A 15,795-nucleotide genomic window follows, 5' to 3' on the forward strand; every position below is an offset into this window, starting at 1 on the left:
GGTTCCTTCGGACGACCTTGCGCAAGCGTACGGCCCTCCCCCGAGGCCCCGCCCCCTCACATCGTGCCCTCCGCGCGGCCCGGGGGCCTTTGGCTCCGCCCACTCCAGGCGGTCACTGCGGCCGCTCAGAGTCGTCCTCCGGGCGGTCTGGGGTGCTGCGCGCACTGCGGCGCCTTTGCGCCCCCTCGTGGCCCTGGGATGAGCTGCTGGCTCGTAGTCATGTCCTTAGTACTTAACCTTACTGAGTTGGGACGCTCAAGAATGGTCCAGGCAGACTGTGCCTGCAGTAGATTCTAAGGCGATACTGGCCAAAAAGAAAGAGTTTTGAGGGCTGCCTAAAAACAAGGTTTCTTGGTTCTGAAGCTGCGCTGATAGCATTTTTGGAGTATGAGATCGCTCTGCTTTCCCATGACTTCTGGCATGACATATTTTAAGAAAGACGAGGTATTATTTATTACCTGAGGTATCAGGAAGTTGCTGAAAATAGCAGGCCACAAAACGATGTACATAGTATGCTTTCATTCATTCCACCATAAAAGTTATTGAGCACCAACTGAGTTCTGGGGGTCAAGTAGCTATCAATGAAAAAGACAAAATGCATGACCTCCATATGAAGCTTTTGTCACAGAGAGGCAAGACAGACAATAAGCAAGCATAGGTATCAGAGACTGACAAGGAATATGATCTTATATTCATTTCTTATATTACACTCTGTGTACAATGAAAAACACCTCAAAGGGTATAGACATTGTGATCAATTCCAGGGATCTCTTTTAGAAGACTGATGAGTGATTTTTCCTTTTACCTTGCTTATTATGTGCATTCTTTAATTTGCCTGTTACTTCGAAGGGGTTGTCCTGGTAGTACCTCCCTCAGTTTCTCCAGGGTTTATCTCCCAGCCTCTGGAGTGCAGGTGTCTTATCAAGGCTTCCAGCATTCTGGCCACCTCTTGCTCATCCTGCTTCATTACATGATGTCATTGGTGTAAGAGATGAACGTGACATTCTGTGGGATGTGCAGATTGTCCAGATCCTTTTGGACTGTACTGTAAGAGCACCACAGCTCTGTTTGGGACAGCTACTAGGTTATGCAGGAGTATGCACCAAGTATGTAGGAGACCGCGGTCACTCTCCTGTGTCCACCTGGTTTCTGGAGGGTCCAGCCTGGGAAATTAAATGCAGATCACAAGGAGAGCTATCCTTGTATCCTTTAGGTCTTTTTTTTTTTTTAAGGTTTTTACCATAGGGCATGTATGCTCATCAGAGAAAGAGAGAGATAGTGAAAGGGAAAGCAAGAAATCACTCCTCAAAAAGGATAGCTACACCACAATCCCTTCTCCTCCATTCTCCTCCCAGATTCTTGGCGTGCTTGCACCCATGCCCAGCATGATTCCCAAGCCACCAGGCCCAGAATTCAAACTGCAGCTGGCCATATGGGAGTCTCGCACCTCAATCACCATACCACCTACTGGCCCCAATATCCTTTAGGTCTTTAATGATGGTATTGATTCCCATCATCACCCTCTCATCCCTTTGAATAAAATAGTGGTTTTGATTTATTATTACTATTATTATTATTGAGAAGAAGAGCAGCTTCAGAAGCTTCCTCTTGGCTTGCTCTATTATAACTCAAGATCAAGATCTCCCGTAGAGGTAGCTTCAGCTACCCAATATTTACTCACAATTGCACACTCAGGGATTGAGGAAAGGATCACTGGATGTGTCCAGGGGCCCAGAGTCTTCCATGTCATCCAGGATTCTGCTTATTACCTGACCCCCATAAGTCCCTATACTTACGAAAGAGCCATAATACTTTGACTTTCTGGATAACAAGATCCCCTCAGACCCTGTGAAATGTCTGGGTATTATTTTTTTTTTTTTTTTTTTTTTTTTATAGGGCTCGTGCACTCGCCAGAAAAACAGAGAGAGACAGAACAACCAGAAAGACAGAGAGAGACAGAGAAACAGAAAACGAGATATCACTCCCCCCCCAAGGGGGGATGGCCACGCCGCAATCCCTTCTCCTCCATTCTCCTCTCAGGATCTTGGGCACACACATACACACGCCGGGCATGAGTTTAAGCCACCGGGTCCGTGACTCAAACTGCGGTAGACTACATGGGAGTCCAGCAACATAGCCATTACACTAACTGCTGGCCCCTGGGTATTCCTCTTTATCCAATGTATATAATTGGCCAAGAAAATAGCAACAGGCCATAGAGAAAAGGATGATCATTACAGTGAATATTTGCTTCAGTTTTGCAGGTCCTTCTTCCTAGCCACCTCACAACTTCTTCAGCGAATGGTTTTGGTGGTTTGGGTGGGTCCAAAGTGGCTCCGGTTTGAGAACCCAGCATGAATTTAAAAATACACATATAGGGGCCAGCAGGTTGCGTGGTGGTTAAGGTGTTGGATCCCACATGGCCGACTTGGCGGTTCCACTCTCAGAACTGGTAGCCAGAAAAAATAAAACACTAGGTGTGTGGGCATGCATATCAAAATCTCAAGAGAATGGAAGAGAAGGGTTTATGGTGTGGACATGTCCCCTAGAAAGTGATTTCTAACTTTCCCTCTATCACTGTCTCTCTCTGCTGAGTGCACTAAAATAAATGAGTAAGTCAAAATAAACATATACATTAATTAAAATTAAATATTCACGTCAGTTGGTAGGTGCTGAACTGCAATGCAGGAAGCCACATGACTGACTGCAGGTTAGATCCCCGTCGCCCTGAAATGTGCTGGACCTATGCCTGAGAGCTGAATGATCTGAAGCTCTGGGGAAAGGGGTTTGTGGTGTGATGAAAGTCTGTCAAGGAAACTGCTCACTCTCTCGTCTTTCTCTCTCATTCACAGACATGTGCTCTCTCAAGAATAAAATAAACTTGAAAAAAAAATTTTCTTTTCTTTTTTGGAGAGGTTTTTTTGTGATAGGGCACGTGCGCTCGCCAGACAGACAGAGAGAGACATAGAGACAGAAAGCGAGAAATCACCCCTCAGGGGGGATGGTCACACCGCAATCCCTTCTCCTTCATTCTCCTCTCAGGATCCTGGGCACGCACGCACACGTGCCCGGTGTGAGTTCTAAGCCACCGGGTCCGGGACGGGAACCGAGGTCGACTACGTGGGAGTCCAGCGACATAGCCATTATGCTAACTGCTGGTCCCCCCAAACTTTTTTAATAAAATATTCATTTTAATTGTATTGGCTTGAAATTTTTATATTAAAAATCATTGGTTTCTGTAGCATTTTCTCCATCTGATATTTGCTTTTTACTTTGCTGATTCATGTATACAAATATACCTAATTAAAAATTTTTGATATAGACAAATCTTTTTGTGTGTATGTGGTTTCTGCCCTCAAGAGTATATCTACAATAGTCTCAAGATTATATATTTGCTAATATTTTCTTCTAGTCCCTTAATGACGTTTTTATTTCTTAAATCTTAAAAAATCTTTCATCTACCAAGAATTTGTTTTGGCATTAGGTAGAAGAGAAAAATAAATCCTAAAATATTTCTTGAATGATGGAGCCAGCAGAGTTGTCGTAAAACATTCTTTCGGAACCAGCAGTTGGCATAATGGCTATGTTGCTGGACTCCCATGTAGTCTAATGTGGTTCGAGTCCCAGAGTCCCAGACCCGGCGGCTTAAACTTATGCCGGGAGCGTGTGGATGAGTGCCCAGGATCCTGAGAGGAGAATGGGGGAAGAAGGGACTGCAGCGTGGCCATCCCCCTAGGGAGTGATTTCTTGCTTTCTGTCTCTCTGTCTCTCTCTCTGTCTTTTTGGCGAGTGCATGCGGCCTATAGCAAAAACTTCTCAAACAAACAAAAACACTCTCAGAACTGGTAGCCATGGGTAGGACAACCAAGGGTAGGACAACCTCATGGGTAGCACAACCAAGGCAAAAGCTGTCCCAACAACTAACTGAATAATCTATCCTATCCTCACTGACCTAAAATATCCCTTTTCTTATATGCTAAACCTTTACAAGTACCTATATATCTTTCTAGGCACCTTCTTTTATTCCTTGGTCTGTGTGTCCTGGAACTAATACATAATTCCAATTATTATAACTTTTTAATACATGTTTTATTTCCAGGGTTGTCTGAATCTTCCTACACATTGATCTCTTCTTTTTTTAAGTGAGATTTTTGCTATAGGGCGTGTGTGTTCGCCAGAAAGACAGAGAGACAGAAAGTGAGAATTCACCCTGCAGGGGGCGTTACCATACCAGAATCCCTTCTCCTCCATTCTCCTCTTGGGATGTTGGGCACGCACGCACATGCACCTGGCATGAGGTTCAAGCCACCAGGTCCAGGACTTGAACCGTTGTCAACTACATGAGAGTGCAGTAATGTAACCATTATGTCATCTGCTGGTACCAGATCTTTAACATGAACTTCAGGCCTATTTTTCCAGCACCTTTCACACCAAGAATGCAGTAGGATTTTGTTTTTTTTTTAATCTTAGATCATTTAGGGGAAATTCATATCTTGTAATACTGATTTTATCAATCCAAGAAGCTGGCATGTATCTCCACTTATCCAGTGTTCTTTTATGTCCCTCTAAAAATATTACAGTTTTATTGTGTAAGTCACAGAAGTACATTTTTAAAAAGAACTATACACTTTTGGGAACCAGCAGTTAGCATAATGGCTATGTCGCTGGACTCCCACATAGTCGACCACGGTTCATGTCCTGGACCTGGTGGCTTAAACTCACGCCAGGTGTGTGTGCATGCGTGCCCAAGATCCCAAGAGGAGAATGGAGGAGAAGGGATTGCTGCGTGACCATCCCCCACTGGGGGATGATTTCTCGCTTTCTGTCTCTATGTCTCTCTCTGGCTGTCTGGTGAGCACACGTGCCCTATAGCGAAAATCTCTCCAAAAAAAAAAGAACTATACAGTTTTACTGCTTCGGATCCCAGAATCTCAGAATGAGAAGGGACTTAAACATCACCTTGTCACCCCCATCCTATTTGCTGGTAAGTTCCCTGGTGAACAACTAAAGATATGGGGTGTATTTTGGTGGGTTTCTTTTTTTAACACAGTAACATCATACTACACATAATTTCTGTGACTTCCATGTTATCACTTAAACAACCATGCCCTGGAGAAATTTCTGTATCATACATACAGATCAACTTAATCCATTTTAATCACTACATGGTGTTGCATAAGAACGGTACTGCATCATTTATGAATAGCTATTATTCTTCTGTGATGAACATTTAAGCCATGTCTCTTCTTTTGCTGCTGTGAATAACTCAGCTCTATTGTTTTGCTATCAAACAACTCAGCTCAAAACCTTCCATTTTAAAGTCAAGTCTCCAAAATCCTAGAGCCCAGGATCATGGCCTGCAGAGTCCCTCTGCTCGAAAATTACCACTAGGTGGCACAATGTCTGTTCAAAGAAAGGCATTTCCGTTTCCCAGTGCCTTCAGTTCTGGCTGGCAAACATTTTTTGAGTATTCATTTTATATATATAGTAAGTACTAGGCTTTTTAAAAATTAATAAGCTTTATTTTATAGAGAAGTTTTACGTTTCTAGCAAAATTCAGTGGACAGCACAAAGGGTTCCCTTATACCTCCTATTCCCACAAATGCTTAGCCTTCCTCACTACCCAGAGTGGTACATTTGTTAAAATTGGCACCTCATAATCAACCAAAGTCTACAGTCTACCCTAGGCACATTTTTTCTTCTTTGTTTAATTATGTTTTTTAAAAAAAATTTCCAGGAGGTAGGTGTGTTCACCAGAGAGAGAGAGAGAGACTGGAGAGGGGGGGGAGAGAGGAAAAGTACCTCCCCACCCATGGGATATGGTTATGCCCCAATCCCTTCTCTTCATTTTCTCCATCCTCTCAGGATTTGGGGCATCCATAAGCATGTGCCCAGCATGTTTCTTAAGCTCCCAGATCTGAAACTTAAACTGTGTAGTTGGCCATGTAGGATCCAAATCTCTTAACCTCTAGGCCACAGGGCTGGCCCTAAGGGCATTTTTAGTATACTAATTCTGACACAATAAAGACATCCATGAATTCAATAATACTTATGGAGGGTACATTCTGTGTGGGGCACTGTGTAGACCTGGGGCTCCAGGGAAAATTAACAATCCCCAACTCCTCAACTCCATCGATTCTCAAAATAAAACATGGGTCACTACCTCATGGTACACATTTATGTATAAGGCATAGGTGATTCCTCATCCATTAGACTACTAGACTAGGCAGCAAAGTCCCAAATAACTTGGACAACTTCTTAAATGTGTTTCTTTATCCATCAGACCACTAGACTAGAGTCCCAAATAATTTAGACGACCTCTTAAATTTGTTTTGAGCTTTCCATTTATATTTCACACTTTTACATGCTACTCTTCCTGTGTGAATTGCTATCTCATATCAAGTTCTCCCCAAAGAAGACCCTAAGACAAGGATTCAAATGTAATTTGCAGGAGGAGACGACCCCAGGAAGCACCAGTTGGGAAGTAGAAGGGCAAGACAGAAAAGGAAAAGAGGCCAATAAAGGATGCCCTGACAAACTAGTTACGAAAATGAGGCAGGTAGTGTGTAGTTCATCCGAGGAAAGCTGCAACACTGAAAAATAGGTCTCAGAGTTTCCCCAACTGAGGGAAGAGGGAACTGGGCTACTTATCCATCAATTCCTGCCAGTCACTGGTTAAAGGCTTCCCTAGGAGTAACATTCTCTGACACTTAATCTCCTGCATGTGCAAGTGAAGTGGGCTACAGCCAGAGAAAGCTTCCAGCAAAGCGTTTTAGCGCTGACAGTTGTCATTTGGACCAGCATGTGCTGAAATATAGGCCAAGCATGAGCCAGCTGGTGGCATGGTGGTTAACGCGCCTGGATCCCATATGACCAATTGTACAGTCTGAGTTCTGACCTGGCTTAAAAACACACCAGGAACATGTGCAGTCATGCCTAAAATCCCTAAAAAGAATGGAGAAGAGATTGTGGCTGGTCAGCTCCCACCCAAGAGGGTGCTTTCCTCTCTCTCTCTCTCTCTCTCTCTCTCTTTCCCCCCAACAAATGCACATGCCCTTTAGCAAGTTAAAATAAATTTTAAAATATAATAATTAGTTAATAAATATGGGCCAGCTACAAAATTTAAGGGTAATGTGACGTTGGTAGCATCTGCTAAAGTGCCTTTTTGACCATCACCTGATGAATTCACCCTTGAAAACACAAGAGCAAAAGTTATACTAGCAAGTTTCGCAGTGTCTCTACCAAGCCTGGTCAGCTGCCCCACCTACATAGACCAGGGGCACTCTGTGTTAGCATCATCCCTACTAAGAGACTGTATAAATGGCGGGGTTGACACTTAGGCTGGCCTCCTGACTTCAGATCGCAGGCTGATCCCACCCACCCTATATAAATGAGTCCCTTGGTTATATTGGGTTGTCAGGAGTCATGACGCATTTTTTTTCTTTTGCATAGAAAAACACGTTGTGACTTTCCCAACAATCTAAAAAATGCATTACTCCAGTCTCCCTCCATATTCACATTCTTTTATCCTCTGTGTTTCTGTGTGTCCTCTCTTCTTCTTATAAGGATACCAGTCACTGAATTCTGGGCCCCTATAAATAAAGGATGATCTTTCAAGATCCTTAGCTTAATATTTTTTTAAGCATTTCAAAGATTCTATTTCTTTTATATTTTTAAAGAATTATTCATTTTATTTTATTTATTATTATTATTTTTAAACTTGACCAGAGAGAGAGAGAGACAGAAAGGAAAGTGAGAAAGCAAGCCACCAGGTCTGGGACTTGAACTATAATTGACCATGTGGGAGTCCAGTGCCCTAACCACCATGCCACTTGCCAATCCCCAAAGATTCTTTTTCTAAATAGGGTCACCATTCTGAGGTTCCAAGTGAACATAAATTTGGGGGTGAATAATCAATCTACTACATGGTCTAAAAGATTGATCAGAGCAGTATCATAGTTGGTCACTGAAGGAGAGAGAAATTCCTCTGTCAGCTCTTGAATTGGAATAGGAGACTGGAGCTACTGGTAGGCAGTTTGCCCATGATAAGGAGAAATTTGGCCTGGAAAACGAATCTAAGCCAGGAGTAGAATAAACATATGTGAAGCAATAAATGCACTTATGTATTAGAGAAGTTGAATCAATAATTAATAACTTTCCATAACAGAAAGTACTAGGCCCAGATGGATTCACTGGTGAATTCTAACAAACCTTTAAGTTACAATTACCAATTACATAAAATCTCTTTTAGTAGAAGCAAAGTGATACTTCCTAGCTTTTTCTATCAGGCCAGCATCACCTATTACCAAAATCAAGGAAAAGCATTAAAAGAAAAGAAAATTGCAGGCCAATATCTCTCATAAACATAAATATAAATATATAAAAATCTATTATTTACTTCGATAGACTGATATTTTGCAAATCAAAGTATCAGCCAATCAAAGTCAACAATGTATAAGAATTGTATAGCACAATCAAATAGGATTTATTCAGGTATAAATGTTTCAACATTTGAAAATTAATTAACATAGGCCAGTCCCATGGCCTAGTGGTTAAGGGAGCCAGATCTCACATGGCCAACCATGATTCAAATTCTGGACCTGGCAGCTTAGGGTCACCATTCTGAGGTTCCAAGTGAACATAAATTTGGGGGTGAATAATCAATCTACTACATGGTCTAAAAGATTGATCAGAGCAGTATCATAGTTGGTCACTGAAGGAGAGAGAAATTCCTCTGTCAGCTCTTGAATTGGAATAGGAGACTGGAGCTACTGGTAGGCAGTTTGCCCATGATAAGGAGAAATTTGGCCTGGAAAACGAATCTAAGCCAGGAGTAGAATAAACATATGTGAAGCAATAAATGCACTTATGTATTAGAGAAGTTGAATCAATAATTAATAACTTTCCATAACAGAAAGTACTAGGCCCAGATGGATTCACTGGTGAATTCTAACAAACCTTTAAGTTACAATTACCAATTACATAAAATCTCTTTTAGTAGAAGCAAAGTGATACTTCCTAGCTTTTTCTATCAGGCCAGCATCACCTATTACCAAAATCAAGGAAAAGCATTAAAAGAAAAGAAAATTGCAGGCCAATATCTCTCATAAACATAAATATAAATATATAAAAATCTATTATTTACTTCGATAGACTGATATTTTGCAAATCAAAGTATCAGCCAATCAAAGTCAACAATGTATAAGAATTGTATAGCACAATCAAATAGGATTTATTCAGGTATAAATGTTTCAACATTTGAAAATTAATTAACATAGGCCAGTCCCATGGCCTAGTGGTTAAGGGAGCCAGATCTCACATGGCCAACCATGATTCAAATTCTGGACCTGGCAGCTTGAAAAACATGCTGGTCATATGTATATGCATGCCCCAAACCTCAATGGATGGGGAATGGAGGAGAAGGACTATGCTGTGACTATGACGCATTGGGCACTCTTTCATTCTCTCTCTGTCCCTTTCTGGTAAGTACACATGCCCTCTGAAAATAAATTAAAAAAAAAAAAAAACGAAAATAAAACTAATGTTATTCATCACATCAATAAGCTAAAGAAAATTGACATGATCATATTAATGGATACAGGAAAGGCATTTGGGGAACCAGCAGTTAGCGTAATGGCTATGTCGCTGGACTCCCACGTAGTCGACCGCGGTTTGTGTCCTGGACCCGGTGGCTTAGAACCCACGCCGGGCGCGTGTGCGTGTGTGCCCAAGATCCCGAGAGGAGAATGAAGGAGAAGGGACTGTGGTGTGATCATCCCCCCTGGGGGGTGATTTTTCGCTTTCTGTCTTTATGTCTCTCTCTGTCTGGCGAGCTCACGTGCCCTATAGTGAAAACCTCTCAAAAAAAAAAAAAAAGAAAGAAAAGGCATTTGACAAAATCCAATACTCATTCATGATTTTAAAAATAAAAAGCACTCTCAGTCAACTACAAATAGCACTGTCCTCAACTTGATACAGAGTAACTACAGGGGAGAAAAAACCACAGCCGACACCATACCTAAAGGTGAAGTGCTAAGCTTTCCCATGAAGATCAGGAACAAGCATGTATCTTCTCACCTCTACTTTCAACATTATACCAGAAGTCTTATCTAATGCAATAAGAGAAGAAAAGGAAACTAATGGTATACAGATTAAGAAGAAAGTAAATAAAATTGTCTTTATTTGCAGGTGACATGATCATCTAGGTAGAAAATCCATAAGAAGTAACAAAATCTCTTAGAACTACTAAGCAATTATAGCAATGTTCTGGGATACAAGATTAATATTAAAAACTAAACTACTTTCCTATATGTCAATGAACAAGCAGAATTTAAAATTAAAAACACAGGGGCCTCCAGGTGGTGTGGAGGTTTAGCGCTGGATTCTCACATGGCCGACTGTGGTTTGACTAGATCCGGCACAGCAGTACCATGCAACTTTCTATGAGGCAATCTCACATGAGAAGAGTCCCAGTTCAAGCCTAGAGAATCTCGGAGTACGCTAGGCATGCACTTGCCCATACTCCTGGGGTGACTGAAGGCTGGGGGTGGGTCGTGGTGTTAAGACTGTTGGTAGGTGCTATCTTCAATCTCTCTCTCTGTTTCCCTCATGAAAAAAATAAATAAATACACTTAAATTTTTTTCAGCAAGTTATTTTGTGGATATTGACAAACTGATTCTAAAGTTTATATGGAAAGGTAAAAGACTCAGGGTAGACAAAATAATATTGAAGGAGAATAAAATTCTGACACTCTCCAATTTCAAGACTTACTATAAAACTACAGTAATCCAGACAGTGGAGTATTGGTGGAAGAATAAACTAGCAGATCAATAGGACAGAATAGAGTCCAGAAATATGCCCACATAAACATAGTCAAATATCTTGGACAGAGGAGCAAAGGCTATACAAGGGAGAGAATATGGTCTTCTCAACAAATAGTGCTGGAACAACTGGACACTCACATGCAAAAAATAAAATAAAATAAAAATGAATAGATGCAGACCTTACATACTTCACAAACATTAACTCAAAATGAATCACAGACATGGGGGACCAGCAGTTTGCATAATGGCTATGTCACTGGACTCCCATGTAGTCGACCGCGGTTCGAGTCCTGGACCCAGTGGCTTAAACTCACGCCGGGCTTGTGTACATGCGTGCCCAAGATCCCGAGAGGAGAATGGAGGAGAAGGAATTGCGGCATGGCCATCCCCCCAGGGGGGGTGATTTCTCACTTTCTCTCTGTCTCTCTGTCTTTCTGGTGAGCGCATGCGCCCTATAGCAAAAACCTCTCCAAAAAAAAAAAAAGAATCACAGACATAAATGTAAAATTCACACAACAGAAAACAGGAGAAAATCTAAATAACCTCAGGTTTAGCAACGACTTCTTAAATGGAAAAACCAAAGATATAATTGATGCAAGAAGGAACTGGTAATGTTGGCTTCAGTAAAATTAAAATTTTCTACTCTGTGAAAGACACTGTCAAGTCACAGACTAGAATATTTGCAGAAGATAGATCTAAAGAAAGATTGTTATCTAAAATATACAAAGAATGCTTAAAACCCAATAAGAAAGCAAACAATCCAGCTACAAAATGGGCTAGAGTTTAATAGACACCTCACTAAAGAATAAATGTAGGGACCAGCAGATGGCATAATGGTTACATCATTGGACTCCCATGTAGTCGACAGCGGTTCAAGTCCCAGACTTGGCAGCTTCAAAACTCACGCCAGCTATGTGTGCATGCATGCCCAAAATCCCGAGAGGATTATAGAGGAGAAGGGACTGCAGCATGGCTATCCCCACTGGAGGGTGATTTCTTGCTTTCTGTCTCTTTGTCATTCTCTGTCTCTCTGGCGAGTGCACATGTCCTATAGCAAAAGTCTCTAAAAATTTTTAAAAAGAATAAATGTAAATGGCAAATAGGTACTTGAAAAAAACATTACATTTCATCAAGGAAACGAAACAAAAATGCAATATAACTGCACACCTGTTAAAATAATCTAATCCAGAATACTGCAACAACAAATGCTGAAGAGAATGTGAAACAACAGAAACTCATTCATTACTGATGAGAATGTAAAGTGGTACAGCCAATTTGGAAGACTGGCAGTTTCTTATAAAACTAAACATACTCTCACCATATGATCCAGCAATCATATTCCTTGATATCTAGCCAAAGGAGTTGGAAATTTATGTCCACACGAAAACCTACACACAGATGTTTATAGCAGCTTTATTCATAATTGCCCAAACTTGGAAGCAAACAGGATACCCTTCAGTAAATGAATGGATAAACCTCAGTGGAATTCTAAATAGTTTTCTTTTTCTACTTTTTGCTTCTGGATAGTATTTAAAATGGTTGAGATATAAATAGAAACATACAAAATTTGAGTCCTTCAACTGTGAATCCCGGGTCTGTCAGTGGTGTGATGGGTGGGGTGGCTAACTTCCACATGGCCAACTTCTCGGTTCAAGTCCTAGACCTGATGGCTTGAGAAATACACAGGCCACGTGTGTGTACATGCCCAGGATCCCAAGAGGAGAATGGAGAAGAAGGGATTGTGGCATGGCCATTTTCCTGGGAAGTGCTTTTGTCTCTCTCTCTCTCTGTCTTCCCCCTCCCCTCCACCTCCTACAAATGTATGTGCTCTATAGCAGATTAAATAAAAAAGAAGGGGGAGGGGAAAAAAAAGCACAGGAAATCCCAGATGCCAAAGGAAAGTCTTTGACTCTCTTTAAACTCCCAGGCTAGATATAATCCTCTATCAGACACCTCCACTCATCCCATCTGTGCATCTTTTCAATCAGCATTAACCACTGAGCACTGACTCTGCTCCATTGTGCTAGACATTACTGTGCCAGACATTGGGAGTAAAGAAGTGAAAACAAAATAAAATAAATAGCGCCTTTCTCCGTGGAGTTTGTGATGGGCACTGTGTAGTCAACTTTCATATAACTGTAACAACAGCTAACATGTATGAGTGCTCCCTGTGTGCTAGGAACTGCTCTGAATGTCTTACACATGCTAATGTATTCACTTCTCCCACCAACCTTATGAGGTGGTTCCCATTTTACATGTAAGGAACCTGAGGCATGAGAAGGTTAATTTGTTCCAAGATCACACTGGCTAGTAGCTTTGCTATTTTGTTATACCTAGGCAGTCTGGGTCACTTATATTTTCCACATCACGTTCACAGATTAGTCATTTGAACTGCCTACTCTGTCCTCCTTTTTCCTAGACCGATGCCCTCCAACAGCAGGCAGCTGATGGACAACCGCCACCAAGGCAACGCTTGGGTCCACCGGGAAGCAGCATTCTTGGCCTAGAGTTTTGCTTCCATCAGTGCTTCCTTCCCCAATCTCTCAGTGTACCCTGAATTCTGACTTGGCCAAAATCTCCTAGCTCCACCGTGGGCTTGTCCTCTGATCTCTATCTCTGGTTCTGACCCACTTTTTGGTTTCCTTTGCCCGCTCATTCTTGTCTTTCCGGCTCTGAGGTGCTGGAGTCTTTTGAAGTACTGTACTAGTTCCCTTTCCAGTCTATTACCTTTCCCTAGGCAATTGCATCCCCACCCATGACTTTTAAGTACTACCTATGTACAGTTCCTCCCAAATTCCCATTTCCAACCCATAAAACACCAGATTTTTATAAGCGACTTCTGGAGGGGAGCCCGAATGCAACATGTCTAAAGCCATATTCATCATTTCCCTCCCACCATGCTCCCATCCCTGTGTTCGCTGTCGCAGAGAAGGATTCCACCAACCAGTCTGAGGGCCAGAAACCTGTGACTCTCTCCCCAAGCCCTATTGCTTTTATATCCTATACCCCTCTAATACCTGTACTTTCTCCACCACCATCGCTAAGCTCTACACCTGCCCTTACTCCAGGGTAGCTTTTCTTCTCACCTGACCTGCTCCTACTACTGGCCTGCTATTTCCTGACCTTTGCTTTTGCCCCCTTTCAGTCTATTCTCCATACTCTAGCCAAACTGATCTCAAAACACATGTGATCATGTTACCTTCTGCTTAAAAACACTTGATTTGGGAACCAGTAGATGGTGTAGTCGTTACGTTGCTGGACTCCCACATGGCCAGCCATGGTTCAGGTCCTAGACCCGATGGCTTCAAAATCATGCCAGGCGTGTGTGCTTGTATACCCAAGATCCTGGGAGGAGAAGGGATTGCAATGTGGCCATTCCCCCTCGGGAGGATGTTTTCTCACTTTCCTTCTCACCATCTGTTTCTTTCTCTCTCTGGCAAGCACATGTGCCTTAAGGCAAAAGCCTCTAAAAAAATTTTTTTTTTCAGTGATTTCCTTATGTTCTTGACTGAGAGGGATTAGACTATATCAATAGAGAGAAGGGGGAGGTCCCTATTTTTTCACCCAAAGATACCTTCCAGTCCATTTACCAAGTCTTATAGAACTAAGTCCAATGACAGAGGACATTTTCTTCTTACTTGTCTTCACAAAGGGTACACCCTTTGTCATTTGCACACGAAGGTTAGAATACATAATAGGCCTAAAAGCCTTCCACAGCCAGTGCCCAGATCAGTTTCCAGTTCCTGTAGCCCCAGGAGCCCCAGGCTTCTCCTTGCTATCCACAGTCTAGCTATGCTGGTCTATTTTCAAGGCCTCAGATGAGGCACACACCTTTTTTTTTTTTTTTTTTTTTTTTAAGAAGAAGGAGGTTTATTTCTGTAACCAGTTACAGAGACAGCAAGTAACATCAAATTGTCTTGAAAAGCATATGTTTTCAGTCATTGTGAGTACAAGATACAACCACATGCAAATCATTCCTCACTACAATCAGTCAGAATCAATTACTTTCCTCTGAGTAATTATCCTGATTCCTTCAACTACCCATTCCTGGTTTCTTACCCGACTGTTCCTCAAACAGATCTCTCAATGACAGCAGTTAGTCCCAATTGTCCTCGTTAGAGGCCATTCTTAATTTCGAAATGGATGCAGTCCTGCTGGCCTGCTACAATTCCCACTGTCAAATACCTACAATTTCTATTATTGCTTTACGTTATTATGAAGAACGTGGAAGGCCTCTCTCCATTCACTTCTGGTCTTATGAAATGATCGGGTTGTGAGCTTCAGTATACTCAGAACACAGTACAAGCATCCTTCTGCACATCAGGTACCCAAACTGTAACATCAATAAATCACTAATAAAAGATTTTTCTTTTTCCTATAAGTATATATTTCTTAGCCCACTTAGGAGCCAGAAAAATGTGTTAGAAAACCAATCAACAGTCTCCTTCAGTGACGGGGTATGTTGCTCTAGAGTGGTTTGAAGCTAAGTTGCCTATTTTCTAATTTTCTCAACACTGTCTCAATTTGAGAGGACATATTATATAAGGATACTAGGAAGTACTAAACGTTATACAAACACTACCTTGTTCAACTACGACATCATTTAACATCACCCTATTATCTAGCACTACTTCTGCCAGAAGATCTGAAGACAACTACAAATTACTTAAGGCTTTGGCAGTTTGTTAGCCAGGATTAACGGAGTTTAGACAAATTTCATAATACATATTTGTGGGCTGCAACTCCCACCAAGTAATGGAGCATAGCCAAAGAAATATTCATCCCTAATAGGAACGTCCTAGTAAGTCTATCTGAGATTTGTCCAGTGTTCAGTCTTAGTAGAACTGTGAATGGTAAGAGGAGCCCAAAAGCCACTGCTTGAAGTTGACCTAATTCTACAGTCAGTTGCCTGCAGACCAGCACCTAGTCTCAGGTGTTTTTGATGCACAAAGCATTGCCCACTATCCAGGC

This window comes from Tupaia chinensis, unplaced genomic scaffold (assembly GCF_000334495.1).
Source record: "Tupaia chinensis unplaced genomic scaffold, TupChi_1.0 Scaffold000425_1, whole genome shotgun sequence".
Lineage (NCBI taxonomy): Eukaryota > Metazoa > Chordata > Mammalia > Scandentia > Tupaiidae > Tupaia > Tupaia belangeri.